At 32.9% G+C, this 23,340-nt stretch overlaps 1 protein-coding gene across 2 annotated transcripts in view; it reads right to left on the reverse strand.

The window, feature by feature from the left end:
• Positions 1–23,340, reverse strand: part of LOC125059439 — a 106,420-nt gene that overhangs the window by 63,443 nt on the left and 19,637 nt on the right. For both annotated transcript variants that reach the window (XM_047663866.1, XM_047663867.1), the window contains exon 2: positions 20,464–20,481. The gene's annotated coding sequence lies outside the window, so the exon portion shown is untranslated. The remainder of the gene's footprint in view (positions 1–20,463; positions 20,482–23,340) is intronic.

Here is a 23,340-nt window from a genome sequence, read left to right on the forward strand (position 1 = left end):
CTTAGACAATATACAAATCCAAAACAGATTACATCAATAAACAAAATATATAAAACGAAAACATAAGTATTTAATAAAATTATATATTCTTTACATCACAATTTACGCCAAATAAAATAAAATGTGTTAATAATACACAAAACTAAAATTTGTAAAATACACAAAATAAAATGTGTCTCAATTATTGTATTAAAAATACGAAAAGTACGTTTAAAGGTTTATTGCCAGTTCTTCTCTTCCGTTCTACGCCCTTGTTTAGATAACTGGCAGTAAATGTAAAATTAGAAGCATTTAGCATTTAATATGTATTTCTTTTTGACGTTCATAAGTGTACATTATGTTACCTTAATGAATAAATGGTTTTGATTTTGTTTGCAAGTAAGATATCCTAAAAATTATAAAGCATTGTTTAAAATGATGGCATCAAACTATACATTTAATAATCGTTATATCTCCTATTACTTGTACCACAGAATTAATTTCGCAATATCTGACTAAGCCGAATTCTTGTCGCTTAAGAGAAAACATTATTGTATGTAGATAAAATCTATGGCATGTAGAGTATTGGGAACAAGATTTAGTCACTGCCCCCCAATGCTTTAATTGCTCATGAATTACACAGAGCTTCTAAAATATTACTAGATAACCCGGCGAACTTCTTATCACATACTTATTTGTTTTTATAAAATAGGGGTGCAAACCAGCCTACAGGACGCCCAGAAAGGGCAGTTACCGTAGCCTATGGACACCTATTTTTAGATGGTGCGTTGTTGGCCTTTGAGGGAGTTGTGTATGACACAAATATATGTGTCATACTTTTTGTTTAAATAAAGAGATCTCACCGAAACACAAATTTCTGAATCTATAAATATATAACGACAAAGTGACAATTTTTATTTCTAAAAAGACATGAAATATTTCCCAACTAGGAAACTATTGGAAAATTCAATTGTCGTTTTTAGAATTTTTCTTTTCCTATTATATTTCCCACCGTTAAACGGTATGACACGTAATCTTCCCTGAACAACCACAAATATTTCAAGATCATAATTAGCCAAATCGGTGCGTCCATTTTCGTGTTTTAGCGATAGAAACGAACTTATAAAATGTATATATGTATCAAGCTAACTTAGACTTAGCGTGATGAATTCTGCATTGGAAAATAAAATAAAATATAAAAAAAACACACGGGTCGAATTGTATACGTCTTTAACGTTCACATTTAATATTTATACTTTCTAGCACTTTTTAACGTTGTATTATTTTTGGAATACGTAAATATTAGCGTTACAACTATTAAGCACGTGTGACACGTACTTAGGGAACAGTCCCAAATTGATTCAGTGGTTTTTGAGACATTTCTGAAGGTATATGAATTTAGTTTAATTTCTTTAAAATCCTGTATATTTCAAATTTGACCTAAATGAGGTAATCAGTCTCTATCTCAATAATGAATTAATAAAAAGTTAAGTCGCGTGCTAAGGTATTGATAAAACACGGGCAGGGCGCCAACGGGTTGATTAACAAAAAGGTATGATTTGAATGAAAATTAGTTTAAAGCGCGCGACTTCCTGGATACAGGAAAATGAAATTTAAAAGATCCAAACGATTTTTTTTAATACGATGAATGGATTTTTTCTCTTTTAGGCCTTCTCTTTAGATACAATCTCTATATATATAAAATTCTCGTGTCACAATCTTCGTTCCCATACTCCTCCGAAACGACCCGACCGATTCTTATGAAATTGTGTATGCATGTACAGTAAGTCTGAGAATCGGCTACTATTTATCTTTCAAACCCCTAAATGTAAGGGGTGGTCCGCCCCAAATTTTTTTAATTTATTGTATTAGTATTTTTTAGTTGTTATTTTTTTTATGATACAATAATATACAAAACACACACAACCCCTAATTTTCACCCTTCTAAGGTCAACCCCTATTGTTTATTATTGTAGATAGTTATTTTTATTGAACTAAAAAATGTTTCCTAGAAATAATTTACATGGCAAAACAAACGTTTGCCGGGTCAGCTAGTAATAATATAAAAATCAAATACATTTACATAATTTTAACATAAGCGACAACCATACCATTTAACTATAAATATATGCAAACTAAATATTATCAGCCAGTTGGTCAGGTTGTTTCAACTCGTCTCTTTCACGAGCGGATTACCTCTCCATCCTGCCGGTAGGTCATCCCACCTCTTTATTTGACAGCATTACTTAATTACACAAGAGGAATAAAACAATATTATTTTTTTTTGTATAATAATAGGTTGGGGAAAAAGTTTCTTCGCATTTATCAAGAAAATTTACAACATTTTTTAATATAGTTTATTTACATTTAACTAAAGTATGTAGGTACCGTGTTGTTCGATAACTTTTTGCCATCTTGTAGGTAGGTACATGATCCCATTGCTATAGAAATTTTGGGGCTTCTGATCAAAATACCGCGACAATTGGTTCTGGCAGTCCTTTCGTGATGTTAACCTGCCACTGCCGAAAGAATTCTCAAGAGACCGAAACAGGTGGAAATCTGAAGGTGCAAGGTCAGGTCTATACGTCGGATCCATTAACACCTCCCAGCCAAGCTCTCTTAATTTTTTAGTGGCTAAAGATGTGTGAGGTCTAGCGTTATCTTGATGAAAAACCACACCCCTTCTGTTGATTAATTCCGGCCGCTATCTTTCAACTCCTTGCTTTAATCTCATCGATGTTTCGCAGTAGAGTTCAGAATCGATGGTCAAAAAAAAAATTGAAAAAGCTTAAACCAAATTTGTGCTACTCTCACAGACATTGCACTAGGTTCATATCTATCGCAAATTTTTTTCGCGGCTTGCGTTGCATTTTTACCTTTTTTGTAGTAAAATTTTAAAATGTATCTAATTTCTTCATTAGATTCACTTATCTTGACGGTATGAAAAATAAATAAAAATCACACATTATCCTAATATGAATTTGGAATTATCTTCTTTAAAATCTCAACTTTCAATGATAACAAAAACATGCAAATACATATAGTATAGCCAAAGAGATTTTATTACAAGTTCATACATAGTATAATGCGAAAAGACTTTTTCCCCAACCTAATATATTTGGTATTTAAAGCACTTTCATCATCGATATATGATAGAATTGAGATGAAATCGGGTAGACAGGCGCAATTAGAGCGAAAATGTACAAGCAATAATCGTCTTTATGCTTGTGTACAGAGGTTATTAATCTTAATTATGAAATTTTCACGTTAACATAAGGAATTTTAGTTACTCAACAGTCAACGGGCCAGTACAAAAACTTTGATAAGCAATGTGAATATATATTTATATACATTGCTGAAATTTCAAAATCGTTTTATCGTCTGTAGAATGATAACCTCGTATATCCAAAAACCATATATTTTTTATTCTTAGACTCATTTAACTGGTATAATCATGAAGTAAGGACTTATTTATGTTATTAATAAATAAGTCCTTTTAAAGAAAAAACTTTTTAACCGGATTAAAGTTATGTATTATTATAAATTTACAATTATTTAACATAATTTTAAATTTAACCGACGTTTCGCATGCTTTACAGCGTGCGTGGTCACGGTGACTGAAGACAAAAGGTGTTGGTTGTGTATAAAGGTTATGTCAATAAAAGACAATACAATAAGTCCTTTTACCATCTAAAACTGTGGACAAAAACACATGATAATATTTTAACGAACATGAAACATTTTTTTCGTTTCCTGTAATGTTTGGTTCTCTGAACATACCAGGTAATCATTCTACAGTGACGATATGTAAAAATTTGACGTTAAAACATTTTCAATCAAGTTCCTACATTTTTATCGTGAGAGAATGCGCAGATCCTCCCGTGGTAGGACTATCTACCTTGTGGTGATGGGTTATGTGGTGGGGTAACCCGCATCCCGCCATGCGATCAAAGTGTCTGCATCCCTTCTTATGGACGCATAAAACGTATGACCCAGAATACATCATTAGGGTTGTGACGAATTTTTAACTAAATCAGTAAAAAACAGATTCGTTGTTAACTTCCTTAAAAAATATTCTGCATTTGTCTTATTCTTTGCCGTTATTAATAACGTTTTTATCATAATACCTGAATATTAAGTTCACCTTAACATTTAAAATTTATTTTATTTCGTAAAACTTCCGTGACATAAATTACACTTACTGTTTTACAATATACACTTTTACATTGTAATCTTATTTATGAACTTACCTTTATTAAAAAATCTATAATAGTTAGTAAAGCGCGTGCTTAAAAACAAACCTTTATCTTTAAAATATTAGGATAGCATTAAGGTGGCTGTATATGTATCATTGTTTGAACAGGAATACTGCTGAAATCACAACAGCTAAATAAATCTAATCAGTGTATCTGCATTACCACTCCGTAAACCACGGTTACGCAAAGTAACATTCCTGCTATCAGTTCTTATCATTAAGAATGTATAGAATCCAGAATTACAAGCTGGAGTTGAATTGTGATTCAACGACGTGACGATACGCAATTTGAATCACATTCATCTATTTTACTCAAAGTTTATTTCCTAAATAAAATGACACTACTAATTTTGTAACCGTTTAAATATGTTATATGTTAATAGACTACTTCTCCCTCCAAGGCTGTATGGCCGCCCCGCAGGCTTGTTTGTGCGTCTTCGACTGCAAGCTAAGCTTATCTCAGTTTAAAAACTGGTCTTTGATGGTTTTTATATACAGACAAACCTTCTGACACACCTTTTAAATTAATTTGGGCTAAGATAGTTCGGTTGCCTCGAGTACGAACAATGCCAATTGCTGGTAGTGGTTAAACGTTTGTAACTTGGATTGAATTTATGCGCACAAAGAAAGAAACTCCAATGGTTCACAGCAGGAACTCGAACCCATGACCTCAGGGATGAGTGTCACACGCTGAAGCCACTAGGCCAACACTGCTCCACTACCATTCCATGGTTTGAAGTTATATTGGGGTATATAACTTCACTTATACTTGTTCGTAGTTCATTTTTCAGGTTCGATCTTTAAGATTATATGTGCATAAACTAATAGTGAATGATAGATTGATAGATTCACAGAAATCATTCGTTTACGTGTCAAAACAGACAGAAGGAGTAATGTTCGATCAACGACGCAGGCGCAGATCATTATTTTCTAAGACATGATAATCTTAACTCGGAAACTATCGGGTACCGTATTCGATCGAAGGATTCTAGATTTGATGTAAAACAAGTTTTTGGATGTTGTCTACAGATACAAGGAATATTATTGATGAACAACGTTTTGTTAATTTAATTTTTGATTTTGATTGTCCGTTAACTTATTCTAATCATAACAACATTTCTAATATTAAGAATATAGACATAGACATGACATGTATTACTAACAAAAATACACACATAAATACACAAAAAAGCAATAATCAACGAAAAAAATAAAGTGAAAAAATATGAGAGATATAAAAAAAATCTCTTCCCCACTCGGTTCGTTTCAAGTGTGTAACGCGTAACTGAAGACACATATACTTTAATTACATTAGAACATAAGTAATCTAAAAGTTAAAAACAAAAATATTTAAAAAAATAATTTAAATTAAAAATTAATAATGACTAAAACTAAAAAGATAAAAAATAACAATAATAGCCTAAATTAAATGAAACCTTAAGCCTCATTAATAGCGCGATAAATAAGGTTACGGTAACTTGGCAGACTGTTGTTAAACACATATTTTCATCGATGTTAGTAATAAAGTTGTAAAAGCGAGATAGCCTATATTCACTGGACCATTCAAAGTAGCAGAATTATTTAATATATAAACATATAACACACTTTTCAATATACCTTTATTCAAATCCTTCAAAATGCAGGAAATAAAAGCCTTTTTTTAATATTAATTTATCTAGCAATAGATTATGTAATGGCCGATACTGAATACGGTTCTGAGCTAAACAATTTCCTATATTGTTCTAAACATTAAATTCGCGGAAGTGAGGCTATAGATAAATCAGCTCCATTTGTCTGTCCGCGTGATATATTCACGTTACCATGGCAACGGATTGAGATCGCAATAAATCGTAGAATACCATAAAACACAGATCGTATATCATCTAAGATGTGTGGGTTAATTTTTGTTGAGGATCGGTAAAATGTAGCATATAATTAATAAATATTTTTGTTCTTAAACTTTTTGGGTATATTACGTGATAACAATCTTAATGAGGTTTAAATTTCTATTTAGTTTTATATTTTATTTGCTGTTTGCTTGTGTATAATTTTTTTGTTGCTAGTTTGAAATTTTTATGTTCTATAATTCACGAGTATGTGTACAATTTGTACTGTCATATTTTATTGTATATTTTAAGCATACATGTTGTTTTAGGACTTACAAATAAATATATATCTAAATGTAGCAATATCACGTAGTAAAAAATTGTTAATTAGAAATATGTAGTTGTTTAATTTTTTATCTACTTGCTATTAAAACTAGATAATACATATATTATGTCTCATTCTAAATTTGTTTAAGCTACTGAATGGATATGTGTGTATAAAGAAATATATTTTATAGGACACAAAATAGTCGCACAAAAAAATTGTTGACAACACCATACATTTAGATACAGAAAATAAAGTGTGTTAATTGGGAATTCCAGCTTTTGAAAATTGCAATTTTTCTTGTGTGTTAAATGTATTTATACAAATTTAAATTATACCTTGCTATATATATTCCAGACCTTGTTCTATTGAGTGCAGCATGCACTGAACACATGAACAAAGTCTAGAGAACTGGCCATGTTCCTACAAGACCAACTTTTGTTCATAAGGAGCGGCATTTTATCGCAAAGGCCTCGCGGGATCTGTCATAAATAATCGCCAAACATCCTTTAAGATCGAAACAAAATTGTTGGGTTAAGGGATAGAACAATAAGTTTTTGAATATAACATGGCTTACATTGGCATACTCGTGAACGGGTGCTACTTGTGGTGACTGGTCGGACTTGAATTCTTGTATGCGGTGATATTAGTTATTTCGACTATGTATTTGCGTGTTGTTCCCACGAGATTGTAAGTGCGTGCTCCTATTTCACCATGCCTACTGCTGATAGAGGACAAATCTTTGATTTTAATTATTAATTAGTTAAGACGTCATGTGGAACATGTTGTAATGTGGTTGTTGCTGGTCCTTAAAAACGTTGTGTAAAACAAAAAACTTGGCGATTGAAAAGAGTGGCGGAGGGTTTATTGCCAGTTCTTCTCTTCCGCTCTACGCCCTTGATTTGAGACCTGGCACTAAATGTAAAATAAGAAGCATATAATATATATTTATTTTATGACGTTCATAAGTGGACATAGTGTTACCTATATGAATGAATAATGTTGCCTTTTTGCTTACATCATAATTATTAAGATGCTCATTAGATCATTATTTAACGTATCTTATACCTTCGTTGAATTTACTGTGGAGTGAAAAATACTATAGGTTTTGTTTATTTTCTTGGGAGCCATTATGTCATCCTAGTATTGCTGTTCATTTTCAGATGGTAATTTGGTTTCCCGAAGAAAACAAAACACAGCATACAGTAAAACAAAATACTCCCAAATCTGGTCCCCGTGAAGGTCCCCATTCCAAGAGGGGGGAAAGTCCCCATCCAAAAAAAAAGTAAATCTAATATTAAAATCAATGTTATTCCTTCAGAACTTGGTTTGTGTTTTAGTTTTACTATTATTCTAGCCACCCGCGTGGTTTCGTGTATTTTGGCAATGTTTTTGCGACCTAATTACCAATATGTAGTTATATTTTATTTAATAAAACCAAATAAATTTATTCATAGCACACAAACATAGAGTACATATTTACAATATTCTTAACCTACAATAATAATCTAACATTAAAATTAATAACAAACTAAAATAAATTTAAACAGTTTGGTCCCTGTGGTTTTTAATTAATTAACTAATAGGTAACTTACATAGTTAATTAACATGCAAGCATAATGATTTATAGTATAAATAAATATAATAATCATTCATCACCTATTTAATTATGAAATCCTTAACCCCGTACCAACACTACGGAAAAGGCCGGCAACGTACTTGCGAGACAGAGGAAAACTATCTCAATACATCCATTCGGTAATTTTTTGCGTTGATTAAGACAGACACGACAGACACATTTCTTATAAATACAAACGCATATAATTACTCAAATATATTAAACAAACAGAATCTCCAAAAGGATTATAAGTCAAACAAGTTTATAATAACATTTAGAGACCGTGAATCACTCACAGAAATATTTTTTCACCACATCTAACCAGTTTTTAAACATACCGCGTGTTATAAAGATGTATCCATTTTATTTCTTAAAAAAAAAACAATCTCTAGCGATCTGAGTATACCGACTTCTACGTTGAAAATTGTCCTTTAAAAAAATATACTATTCAATTCTGTTTAAGGCCGGCAACGCACTCGCGAGCCCTCTGGCAATGTGAGTGTCTATGGGCACTATTACCTGCTTTCCCCGGATTAAATAAAAAAAGGACCCAGATTGTTTCTCCATTCAAATTATTTTTACTTTAGTTGGCAATCTTAAAATAGAGAAATCCTGTAACTTGTAATTTCATTTGTCCGTAATCAATAGCTTGGAAACGAATAAATGAAAATGGCGCTTAAACACACAGCAGCGTAATGCAATTTTATGTTAATTTGCATAAACATTAAACTGATAATCTTAGGTATGCTTAAAACTAGAGAATTTATTTCTTCTATAAACTAATTCTTCATCAAAATTGCTCTTTATTTAACGTACTATTAGCAACTACTGGTATCTGTTTTATAGGGCAAACGCACCTACGGGTCGCCCAAAAAGTATCTCGTCGTATCTCCTAGGAAAGCACCGGAAGTCGATTCCACAGTTCGCTAATTGGAAAAGAAAGTTGTCTCGTGAAGCGGACCGTGGAAGACCATCCATCAAGGTGATGCTGATTTAAACACGCTTTTGTACTTATTTTATTTTAATTTATGATAGGAAAGATATATGATTTATGAATAAGAAATATACAAGATGTTTGTTATTCTGGCGAAGCGGGCGGAAGCTGTTAGATACAAAGCTTTTTTATCTGTGACAAACCTGACTTACAAGATCGAGTGACGTCACGTCCGCTTATCAGATGTTACGTAAAACCAGTTCAGATACGGTTTTATCAAGCGAACGGTATATTGACGACAAAAAGTTTTTGACATAAAGCTTTTTTTTTCAAAGCTTATAAACCGATATTAGTTACAAGATAAAAAGATTAATACATATTAGTGGAATTCATAATACCAGAACTAAACTAATTCGACGTTTCTAAACTAATCTAATAAGCTTATCTAGACATAGACATAACACATTTATTACTAACAAAAACACACACACATAAACACACAAAATAACAATAATCAAAGAAAAAATTGAATAAAAAATATAAAGAGAGATATCAAAAAAATATATATTTGAAAGTTTGAGATCTCCTACAGAGGTAAATAAAAAAGAGGCATCTGGGGTCAGCAAAGAAATATGTGTGTAGTGTCAATAAGTCAATAATGGAAGCAAACCGTCTTTTGGCTTTAAGAGTCCACAGAACGCTGTATCACTTAACATTACCTTCCTGCCCACCTGCTCGGAGTTTTTAAACTGATCAGGGGGGTATAAAACTTCATTTCGTCCTCTTGCGTAGTTACATGAGATCATCCACATAACAATTATAGTTTTTTGATTTCGATCGTTCGACTTGCAATTAGCATTTCATGGCTATTAGGAACTTCGGTTTTTGAACCGGACGGAATTTTTACATTCGTTCATTTCTACGCTTATTATATCGATTCCAATTTCAATAATAATTTTTCGTACCAAGTTATATGTATAGTAACGTATCACCCGTCGTGGGTGTCGAAGCGAATATCTTTTGGTGCCTCTACATTACTGGAGGTTGGCCGCCAGTCTCGTGAACATTTCGAAGCCATGAACTTTTCTTCTACCAACACGCCGTTACCCATTATAATTAAAGGAAGAAGGTGGTAGCGGTCATGGCGCAACACGTAGCCTAGGTACGCAACTTTCTGTAGTTTTATGTCCTGCATAAGTGTTTTTCGACATGCAAACCTCCAGATTCCATCCAGCCAATACATACTTCTTAGCGACATATATCACCAGGGTTTTGTGGAATGAAATCAGCACAAACTAAGGGATTTCCCTTCCCAAATCGGACATTGTCCATTGACAAAGGCCTCCTCTAAATTTTTCCAATCTTGGCGTTGTCTTGCGATTCCACATTGGACTCCATACCTTTTTTATATAGACATAGTCATAACATTTATAACTAACAATAACACACACACATAAACTCACAAAGAAAAAAATAAAAGAAAAAATATAACGAGAGATATAAAAAAAAACTCCATTTCCCATTCAGTTTCTTTTAAGTGTGTAATGCATGTGTGATGTGCTTATAATTGGCTCAGCATTATGCTGAGGAGCAGAATATTCCACAGCGCTGGTCATTCTGCCAGAGACCACAGCAGCTAGTTTGCGCCTCAGTCGCAAAAAAATAAAGAAAAGTCATGTAAAATCGTCCTCCCATCTTCTTATCTCCCTGCCTCTCTTTCTTTTCCCACTTCGTTGGAATTACCAGACGATAAATAAGACAAATAAATGAATGCCCAAAAGGACCATTAAAATTGCTACCGTTTGCGTTATCTCTTTGTTAATTCACAGTAGCCATACATCTAAAGCCAACACGATTCTTCCAAAGGTTATCTGAGATAACGGAGACGCGACCCAGCCGTTACATCGTGAGGTATACGTGCCAAATGTATGGAATTACTACGACTTGGCCTTTTCGCTTTTCCTTGAAGTAATCTATACTAATATTATACAGAGGAAACATTTGTATTTTTGTTGTAACGAATATTCACCTTCAACATTAAAATGCCTGAGAAATCCGTGTTAACGGGTAAAAATTGATTTTTCATCCACGTAGGCGAAAGTGGTATTAAATGTTTTGTGTTATATGCAAGAACAAGAGTAATTGAAAAAATGTTACCCGACCAAAAACCTGTTAACTGAAAAAGGCAAAAGGAATTTACCTGGTTTATACCGTAATAAAAGTGGTGCTGAGCTGGAGCCGGTAGACTATTACTTTGACTACGACGTGACATGAGCTACAAGAGAGAAGAAATCAAATAGCATCCCTTTAATCTGTCTATACACAGAGGAAAGCTTGAAAGTGTTTTATCTTTTGAAAGTGATTATCTTGTTCCATCCACATACAGAGCAAAAGGGTAGGCGGTTTAAAACTTATTGGATAGTTTAGTTCTATAATCTCAATAAATGGCGAAAGTACTAACAGTTATTACATAAGACACGGATAAATTTTTGGACAATAATGAACGTTACATAATGTTTAAAGTTCCCACGGTTATATCGATAAGTTATCTTGGAATTGCTTTACTTAGAAAGTTTGATTTTTCGAATATAAAAAATATTACTAAGTGAAGGTTTTATTTTATTAAGTAGTAACAGGGGCCAAACGGGTCGGAAGCTGATGTTGCTGAGCTGATGATAACGCCGCCCATAGATACCTACATTGCTAGAAGGCTCGCATTGCCGGCATTTTAAGGATTGATACGCTCTTTTCTTGGAACCTAATCCTCGAATTGGTCCGGAAATACATTGGTGGACAGCTGGTTCCACATAGCGCGGCAAAAACTGCCTTATATGATCGGTTGTGAAACAGAAGTAAGGTATCTAGTGATAATAGAAAGCTGGAAGGAGAGGACAAAACAGGACAACGCGTTTACAGTACTCTAGGATTTGATGAAGCCACACTGAGAGTAAGATCCAGCCTTATACATGACTCCCGCTGGTCAAAGTATAGGAGTTTTAGAGTATGTCATTCTGTAATACGGTCGTTTGAAATAATGTCCCATCCCTGCTACGTTCAGTAGTGGCGAATGCCTATTTCGACATAATATTTAAGCATCGACTTTAAGCTATCGCGTAATATGCTTAAAATGAGTATTAAGAATATCCTTAGCTCTAAATCACCAGCACCATGAGCACATACAAACCCTCACGTTATACATAACGTACACGTTCTACCTTCACTTTCACACCATCACACAACAGCCGAATTAAGTATTATGTAATAATTTTTATTGAATTTTCAATGTTGGAACCTTTTTGTATATTTTAATTTTTTTAAATTTTAATTTAATTTAATTAATTAATAATAATAATAATAAACTTGACAATAAGCTTAAAGCTATGTATTATACTGAGAGACTGGTATATATTATTCCATTATTAATTTATGTTAGCTGTAGATTTACGTAATAAATAAAAAAGTGTAATTATTAGTATTTTGTTATTATAGTTTTGGAAATGGGTTCTAGGACAATTTTCTGCGTATTTCTTTGATAATTATAAAGGTGTGTTGCTCATACATAGTTTATACATTTCAAAAACCGTTCACCAAAGGAATTTCATATAAAAAATCAATTAATTCCGACCACATTCGGTCAATGCCTTTACAATGGAGACATTAGTGAACCTGTCCACTAGTTGTGACTATTTTAAAATTACCTGTTTAATTATTTATCACGATTAAGCTTAGTTCTTGAGCTTGCTTTTCTTAACTCCGAGGTGATGCGTGCAATGCACTTTGCACCAATGAAAAAGCCAGACAACAAATAATAGCATTTTTTTGAAGTGAAACTTCTTTAGGCGCATGAGGGTAAACTTTTTACGGTACGTCACGAATATGTGAAGCGTTTTTGTCGAAGAAAAGGGAGAGAGCGATTGAAACCGATTGAGAGGGAGTGAGAAGGGCGAATTAGTAAGTAAAGAGATTTTCGAGAAATTTACTAAAATATTAGTATTATATATTTTTTTTTGCAAAATAATTTATTGATATGTCAAATGGCGAATTGTAAATTAAAATGGAACGTGTTTTTACTATCGGAGAAATAAATTAAAAAAAAAATATTATTATTGAAGTGAAACTTCTTTATCGGGGTTGGAAAAAAAATTAGTGTAACATTTTTTCGTTACGCGTCACGTTTTTCGGTTACGCGCCATGTTCCTTTTTGAAGTCAAACTTCTTTATCGGCGTTGGAAAAAAAATTACCGTCACATTATTTATTATTTTTCATTTATTATTTATTATTTATTATTTATTATTTATTATTTATTATTTATTATTTATTATTTATTATTTATTATTTATTATTTATTATTTATTATTTATTATTTATTATTTATTATTTATTATTTATTATTTATTATTTATTATTTATTATTTATTATTTATTATTTATTATTTATTATTTATTATTTATTATTTATTATTTATTATTTATTATTTATTATTTATTATTTATTATTTATTATTTATTATTTATTATTTATTATTTATTATTTATTATTTATTATTTATTATTTATTATTCGACACTTAATATTTTAATGACAATTAAATTCATTAAATTCCTAACATATCTTCCTTTTTCCGTCCCTCTAAGTATCGGACATCTAAACTTTTAGATTTGAATAAATATGAACAACACTTCAAGATTAGTTTGCCACTGAAGTTTCACTTCTGACATGTGTACCTACTTTGTACACACACACTATTTTTTGTATTAATTCCACACTTTTAATATTTTGATGACAATAAAATTCAATAAATTCCTAACATATCTTCAATTTACACTCTAAGTCTCGGAAATCTAAAGTTTTAGATTTGTATAAATATGAACAAAAGTTAGAAATTAGTTTGCCAAAGAAGTTTTACTTCAGACATGTGTACTTTGTACGCACGCACTTTTTTTATACATAGTATCCTTCTGTGTTTAACGGGGAACAACTAGTGTAGCCAGAAATCGACTTCAACCTACGATTTTTAGCATTACCCACTAATATGATATCTATACTTCGAATGTCGTAAGCACGTTAAACCAATGTGCATACATCTTAAATTATATTTTGACAAGTCTAATAAATAATATTTTGTCACCTTGACAGTAGGAGATTGTTATGCATGTTTTTTTTTAATTTTATGTGTCTGTATCACTTTAAAAGTGCGGTTGTATGTAAAACAATCAATAATACTGTTGATAAATTAATTGAAATCTGAATTGTAATGTTTAAAAAGACAATAGTCACTGACGCTACACCCGAGAATAAATTCAGTTAAATTTTTATAAAATATTAGATGGATATTTATATTTATTTTTTCAATTGATATCGAGTTTTTTTATTTAACAAAATAGCTACCATAAAATATTACTCCATTGCGATAACTTACATTTTACAAAGCATTACATACACTCACACATAGAAAAAAAACACGCAATATTCAACATTAAAAAAAATTAACCGTAAATAAAACTGAATTTTTGTCTTCACAAATCTTATTAAAAGCACCCACAGGCTAACTGTCATACAAGAAGTCCAAGAAATATCTGTGGTAAGAATATATATTTTTCATTCTTTTTTGCGACTGAGGTGCAAACTAGCTGCTGTGGTCATTGGCAGAATGACCAGCTCTGTGAAACATTCTGCTCCCAGGGCATATTACAACCACAGCACACACGCATTACACACTTTGAATGGGAAAAGAAAAAATTTTTTTTTTGATATCTCTCATTATATTTTCGTGTGTTTATAAATATAATACACACTGTATTTTTGTTAGTAATAAATTTTATGTCTATATCTATGAATATGACTTATAAACAATAAATCATACATAAATAAATACAAGATATATTCCACAGAAACAATCAAAATGTCCACAAAAAACAGACCTTAAAAGCGTGTTTTAAATAGTATGCAGATTATATCTGAGTGCTCTTACTAAAATTGCATTGACAGTAATGTAACAATTATAAAATTCGACTTTCACCGTCGCCCTCAAGACAATGGTGTTACAGTCATTGTCATGCCGTCATAATGCTATGTTACGGTTATGTGAAATCAGACACTTTTCATTTTGTCTGGCGAAAGTGTTTTTTAATCATAGTCGTTGAGTGCGTAAGAGTTGTGACGAGATTGTCGATTAAAGCTATATTTATCTCTAGGATAATGTTAATTTTATTAATAACGGTTGTTAAATTGAATAACAAGTATAAATGATTAACAAAAACTACGTGGAAAATAAACGGCTCAAATACATAAGTCTTTCCTGCAACTTTGATTTTGTTCCTTTGTTTGTCTTTATAAGATTTACGTTGACGCCTGGTAGATAGTACCGGTGACCCCAGAGCTGGTGTTGTCTTCGATCAAATAATAAGTATCGCAATACAGCGAGGAAATGCTGCCAGTATTAAAGGTAAAGTGTCTCAGGGACCAAACTATTTATCAATTTAATGTAAATACTGTATATTTGTATGTATTAAAAAGTAATAAACACCTGATTGAAATCAATATTACATCATAAATAACAGATTGTAAGCGTTTAACGTAAAACAGTATATATATACATAGATGACTTAAATATTTCAAAATATTTGTAATGGTATTGCAAAATATACGCGCTCACAATATAAAAAAACCATTAAAAGACTGGCTTCTGAAGAAACCTTACGCAGAGTTGGAGACGCTCCTGAGAATTTACATGTTCAGAAAAAAAAGTAATTGAAAAAACTAAATAATGGAATTAACCATTAAGTTTGTTATGGAAGAGCTGGGAACCCTGACACAGGATGTTACTTAGTGTTTTCAAATCTTATACATTCTAATGCATTGCTTAGAACCACCACCACCACTATGTGGAACCAGATGCCCATAGAAGTATTTCCGAACCAATTCGACTTAGGGTCCTTCAAGAAAAGAGCGTAGCTATTCTTAAAAGGTTGGCAACGCACTTGGGAGCCTCCTGCCCGTTTGCCGCCTATTACATAAAAAACCAATGAATAAACACATTTTGTTTTACTTTTAAACATATTTTGAAACGATGTAAAGTAAAATTACTTATTTATACGCATGAGGGGAAGGACGAAGCGACTAGAAAGTCAACAAAATAACTTACTATCGAATATTTCAGTAACATGTTGATATAACGCTGTCGTAAGCTGTTTCAAATCTCTCGTTTCAAACGCCTACATACCTTTCGACATTGTCTTACATTGTTACTGATTTTTCTATGTAACTGGTGAAGCACTCCCAGCGCTTGCTCACCTCTGAGTATCGTCATCAATACACTATTCCAGTCTGGATCACGGGGAAATGCTTTCACCTCTAGCGATATCTAGTTTGGTATATTTCTTTACAGATTTTTAATATCTTTTTGGTATCACTTATATTCCCTGTATACATATGTAGTCTCTTCAGGTCTTAAGATATTTAAGTAGACAAATTTTATCATACTCAGAATTAGCAACTTTCTTATTTATTTATAACATCACGCTTTTTTTCCGACTTCTTCTTCCACTTGCTACGGTCCTGAAATACCTCTCTCTTTATCCACTTTCATGACGTTCACCATGCATGCTTGTATGATTTTGAACGGTTCCTTCTCTAGTACCTTCTGGATTCGGTGAAGCTATGTTCGACAAGGCGAACAACAACAACCGTCTATTACCGTATTTATATTTTAAACCGCTAAACGAAAAATTTGAAAACTATTAGCAAAAGACATAATTTCTACATTTAAATCTAATATATAAAATTTTTGTGTCACAATGTTCGTTCCCCTACTCGAAACGGAACAACCAATTCTTATGAATTTTTTTATGCATAATCAGTAAGTCTGACAATCGGCTACTATTTATCTTTCAAACCTCTAAGTGATAAGGGGTGTCTACCCAAAGAATATATCTCTCATACATAACTATTAATTTTTATAAAATATATTATTACATATTTTAATTTATATATAAATAGTTTGCCCTATACTTTGGACAATAATTCATTCAAAATCGGTACATTAACGAAATAATTAAATATATGTGTTAATTGTTTAATCAACATACAATACCGGAGGTTATATAGTTTTAATCAAACTAAGTTTTATTGCTAATTATAATCTTAATTTCATGCACTAAGCGATCTAATTTAGGTTTTAATTAACCCGTTTAATCGATATGAAATCGAAATAATATATTAAACGAATGATCTTGACTGGTCGGTAAAATGATTAGCAAATTAGGTCTTTAGTTTGTTAAATTAATAATAAGACGCTAATAAACGCAGCCACAGATAGCGGTTCCATAAAAAAAACGACGGGCTTCACTCCGGGAGTGTCGGCAGAAGTGAAAACTTGAATATTAACGTTGAGCATTTTCTATATTTTGGAATGGTTAGGGAATAATTTTGCACGAATTGCTTTAATTATCAGTATAAAAGTACCTACTATCATTTATGTGGTAGAATATTTATTGCGCTATCGTACACAAACATGACAATTTATATTACATTAAATACGCCGCGCCAGCTGTTTACTCTCCATCCGTCTTACGAATTTTCGATCACGTCACGTGTCCTGACGCGAGTTTTACATTTTTCACCCATTCCAAAAAAAGTGTACAACGCCGCTATAGAAGTTTTCACTTCAAAAATATAGAAACTGAACCATGGTCACACAATACAACCGAATCATATATATATATTATTTTTAGCAAGCAAGCAGACGAGCCTATCATCTATTTAGACATTTTTGTTATTTGCTTTATACACCTACGAATGTAATTAGCAGAATACTGGGGTTTGTCGTACATCAAGTATACCTCAACGTGATAAGGACCACTCGACCCGGCTGTGGGTAAAACAAAAGACAAACTGACACGTTTCGTTTGATGGGATTGGTCAAAATAGGTCAGCCCGTGTCGCGTGTCTGTGATTGGACTGTTAACGTACCATCGTTCTTTTGTTTTTCACACTCCTGGAGTCGAGCTATGCACAAAAACGGGAATCCTACCATTAAAACAAATATTTTACTATTTTAACGCGTTAAGCGTGACCCAACAATAGCTTTTGAATGACATACGCCAACGGATTTAACTGAATAAATTTCATCACACAAGTCAATCAAACTCAGTCGATTAGCTTACAATGGCTTTGAAAGGTGTTAATAGTGAATTATTCATCTTATAATTGTAGGATGTTTCTATATATAAAAAAAAGTAACGAAATTCGGAATTTTAATTGATTTAAACGCCGATAGGTCATTTCTACAATGCGGCGTACGAGGTCATAAAGGAAGAATCAATGAGTTAGTAGGACTCTAGGAATAGAAGAAAGAGAGATGTGGTGCTGAAGGCGAATGTTAAGAATGACGGGGACTGCAACTCCGAACTCGCCTACCATATGCCCACAACCAATTATGTCATATATATTTTTTTTTAAAGACAATTCACACCAATTGACCTAGTCCCATGCTAAGCTGGTGAAGCTTGTGTATGGTTATACATACATATTATAGATAGATAGACATATAAATACATATTTAAACACCCAAATCCTAAGCACAACACCATGCTCATCACATCGATGTTCGTCTCAGCCGGGGATCGAACCCGGGACCCATGGATTCGCAGGGGTACTAACCACTAGACCAATGAGTCGCCTTACCCCCTGTCTTTTGTAAAACGTTACGATGCGGAGCGGGGATTGAATTACGCGTTATCTATATATATATAAAAGAAAGTCGTGTTTGTTACAACACTTATAACTCGAGAACGGCTGGACCGATGTTAGTTATCCCTTTTTTAGTGGATTTTTCTCCGCTCCGAATAGCAGGATAAGTAATAAAATATCGGATAAGTTATCAAATAAAAATAAAAAAAATAATTTTACGAATGCAAACTGCATGTGGTGCCATCTGTTGACAAAATTACGCATATAAAAGAAACCAATCACTTTGTTCTTGCGCCGGATAACAAAACAAAAAAAGTTCTATATCAAAAAGTACTTTAACATGCAGTCTCGCAATATTAGCGCTAGAGAGAGGAGGCCTAATGTGTAAAACCGTCATTCCTTTTTCGCACTGGCAAGCAATAAAACATTTCTGTATTTGGAAAAAAGTTGTATTAATGTTATTACCTCAAATAAATCCTAAATTAAGTTTAACTAAAGTTAAAACGATATTATTAGAATGTTATGCGGAACGAAGTTCGCTGGGTCCGCTAGTTTTTAATATTATTTTCGATTTTCCAGTACTTTACACCACATAATGTTAACTTTTAGGTATAAAGAGTCACTAGGTGGTCACGAAACGTTTTACTATACTTGGGTACAGAAAAACGTTACGGCGCGTTACATGGGGGGGTGTCAATAATCTCTTGAACGCTCCCTAAGGGCCGATTTACATTATCTTAGTGTTTAGGAGAGTGCTTTAGTACAACTTGAAAGGCAAGTTCTTTAGCGTAGCGTTTACTAAAGCAAGTAGCGTTTACATGTTTCAACTAAAGTACTATCCTAAAGCACTCTCCTAAACACTAAGATAATGTAAATCGGCCTTTACACAGAAGGCTAAAGATCACGTGACCGTTTATCAAACAGTTGGACCGACCAAGTAAAAGACTAATCGTCCTCATAACACGATAAGAGAGGAGTTGGACAGAAAGCGGTGGAAACAGATAATCCGCTCCTTGCTCTCACGCTCAGATATGAGCTACCGACTGAAGAGAGAGTTGTGAATGAGTAATATTACATGTAATTTAATTTTTAAATAGTGACTCCGCTTAATTGGATTTTTCCTTCCTTTAAAAATCGTTATTAATATATTCTGTGTTAAAATCTAATATAATATAAAATTCTCGTGTCGCGGTGTTTGTAGTTAAACTCCTCCGAAACGGCTTGACCGATTCTCATGAAATTTTGTGTGCATGTCTGAGAATCGGACAACATCTATTTTTCATCCCCCTAAATGTAAAGGGTAGTCCCAACCATAATTCGTTTTTTTTTTAATTTTTAGATACAATTTTTTTATGATACAGCATTAAAATAGTACATACAACCCCTAATTTTCACCCCTCTATGATCAACCCCTATTTTTTATTATACATGTCAAGACGACGTTTGCCAGGTCAGCTAGTTATTATATATATACAAGTAAGAAAGATAATGTTTCTCTGTGAAGAAGATTCATTCCTGTGGATAAGAATCTAGAATCTACAATTACAAAACATAAACAATTTAATACAAATTATTTTAATCGCACGTAATTTGCGTCATAACACGTATCTTGATGATTGGAGTTTAAATTGCAGAGCGGTGAAACTCTGCTGTGATCGGTATCAATTTTAGAATAATTAATTTATTATGCATTTTACAATTATGTCATCGCTTATGTTGGCTATGCATTTAATTAGACTCACTGGGTATGCTTGCAGATATCTTATTTCCATCTATGCCTAAATGGATCTCTCGTGGGCTTCTCTTGGATAATATTTGTGAAGAGAGAAACTTACCTATTGTGTTGGGGGTATCTGTAACAAAAACGGAAAATTTTAATAAATATATTTTTTCTCCAAATTTTTTTATCTTTTGTCTCTTGGGCCGTCAAGTTCAAGTGCACAGGCGCTAATTAATAAGAAAAAATGTCTATCCAATTGAGAGCACTGTGGCTTTGGCGTGTGAATCTCATCCTTCGGTGGTATTTTCGATCCCCGGCTATGCACCAATGGACTTTCTTTCTATTTGAGCATATAACTTTCGCTCGAATGGTGAAGGAAAGCTATGTGAGGAAACCGGCTTGCCTTGGACCCAAAAAGTCGACGGTGTGTGTCAGGCACAGGAGGCTGATCACCTACTTGCCTATTAGATTGACAAATGACCATGAAACAGATACAGAAATTTGACCAGACCTGAAAAGGTTGAAGCGACACCGATTTTTTATTTCAAAATCCAATTAAATTTATTTAATTGAGCTTTTTAATGAACAGCAAATAAATTAAATTTCCTTACTATCTCGGCTACAACTATTTTATTAATATATAGAGTATCTCTATATTTTGCGTACGATATAAAAAGTTTACAAAAATCGAATTAAGTCAATTTATATTTTAATAATATCCACCACATCAATCAGTTCCCACTAAAGTACTCATTTCTCTCTTCATCACAGCGAAAGCAAAATTAGACAGAAAGAGACGAAATGTACGCTAGAATAATAAGACAATAATTTAGGCTTTATGAAGGGGTATCAATGACCCACGGTCAGCTTTAGCGGTAATTTTTCAAGGACACAACAATATATCTAAGTAAGTGAAAGTAGTAAATTCTAGAACAATACCTAAGCGAAAGCTCCGAGTAACGACGAGTAACGAAACTAGTTCGCGCCGAAAGTGAACGTGCCCTACTTATTAACTACCTACTTAAAGCTTATTTGAGCTTACAAGTGTTTCATAGTTGAAGTAGTCTAAAGCTACTATTTAGATAAGCTTTTATGGAGATATTTAATTATTTCGTATTCCAGCTAATATAAATTATATGTACAACAAAAAATATACAGCCAAAGATCAGCAAAAAGTATAGAGCAGTCTTTCAAAGTCATAAATCAATTATTCATATAGGTAACACAATGTACACTTATGAGCGTCAAAAAAGAAATAAACATTAAATACTCCTAATTTTACATTTACTGCCAGTTCTCAAATCAAGGACGTAGAACGGAAGAGAATACCTGGCAATAAACTCTCCGCCACTCTTTTTAATCGCTAAGTGTTGTAAGTTTACTTTAACTACTGTATTCTACCCTGCCTATGACTGCAAAACTTGGGCACTCTGTAACCAGAACACGGACATGCTAGCACACTGCCAAAGAGCAATGGAAATAAGCTGAGAATAAGAAAATTAGACAAGCAAACAAACAAAGGCAAGAGCTAGAACAGGTGTGACAGACATTCTCACTAAAATAGACCAAATGAAATGGAGATGAATGGGTCATATACGGAGCCCCCTTGAAAAATGGAGCAAAATATTGACGGGGTACCATAGAGACGGAAAACGAAGAAGAGGCCGACGACGCAAAAGAGGAGGACGAACACAAATTAACAGTAGGCGTAGTATATAAATAAATTAATGCTTTCTCCTGTTGAATCTTTCACCACAGTGCACATTATACCTGACTATATTTTGAGGAATAAATCTCCATAGAAAGCAAGAACCAGCCACTGTTAATAAAAGTCATTGCGATTTTAACCAGCAACCTTTTAAAAAGAGTGGCGGAGAGATTTTTTCCAGTTCTTCTCTTCCGTTCTACGCCCGTTCTTATTGATTTGATAACTGCCACTAAATGTAAAGTTAGACGCATTTCAAATATGTACATTTATTTTTTTGACGATCATAAGTGTACATTGTGTTACCTATATGATTAAAAGATTTTTGAATTTTGAGCATTTCTAAAATTCATAATTAAATTCAATATTAATTTTTTTAATTGAATTATTCACTTAACAGACTCAAATGTTAGGTTTTAGGAAGAATTTACAAGGAAATTAATTGTTAACGAAACAGTAATTAAATTTTAAAAACATAATATAATGAAAAACTGAAGTACAAATTCCAAATAAGCCCCGTTAGCAATCGAATTGCCCCCCTGTGGGGCTTGAGCCCCACGTATGGAAACACTGCTATAGACTGTATATTTGACCATGGTTACATCAAGTATTAAAACTATAGTTTTTGCAACACAAGGCCCCGAACATCACGTTGTGTCAAATACCAGTTTAAACAATAATTGTATTGAGCAATACAGTAGCTAGATGGCCTATGCGTAACCGCCTCCATGTATTAGACAAACGAGCCTAAGGCTTTGATTCGAAATACTATTAGAAAAGTTCAAAATTTCTATTGTTTGATGAGCAGTGTTGCTTTAGTGTGCGTGTCTCTCTCAAGTCGTGGGTTCGATCCCCAGCTGTACATCAATGGAATCTATCTACGTGCGTATCTAACATTTGCTCAAAATAGGAAAACATCGTAAGGAACTCGGCTTGCCATTTTTTTCAACATTCTATTAGAACGCCAGGAGACTGTAGAGCACTCGAAACTTCGAGTTAGGTAAAAAAAACCCGTTTATATCCCTTAAAGAATCTCTCGTGAAGAAGGTCTCGTTTAAAGCAATGTCTGTGCGTGCATATTTTAATTATTATTTAATCAATTTGTATTTTGCTAACGTGTTTTCTTTAACGCAACTACAACGTAGCTTGTGTGTTCTAGAGTAGTCTAGTGTATGTCGAAAATATTACGATAGCATCTGCTTCGATGCAAAAAGTATGTTAAAATCACATAGTCGTGTACACAAAATAAAAAAAAAACTAAACTCTCCCACACCAGGGAAAAGACTC

The sequence above is a fragment of the Pieris napi genome, chromosome 19, assembly GCF_905475465.1.
Source record: "Pieris napi chromosome 19, ilPieNapi1.2, whole genome shotgun sequence".
NCBI classification, from domain to species: Eukaryota; Metazoa; Arthropoda; class Insecta; order Lepidoptera; family Pieridae; genus Pieris; species Pieris napi.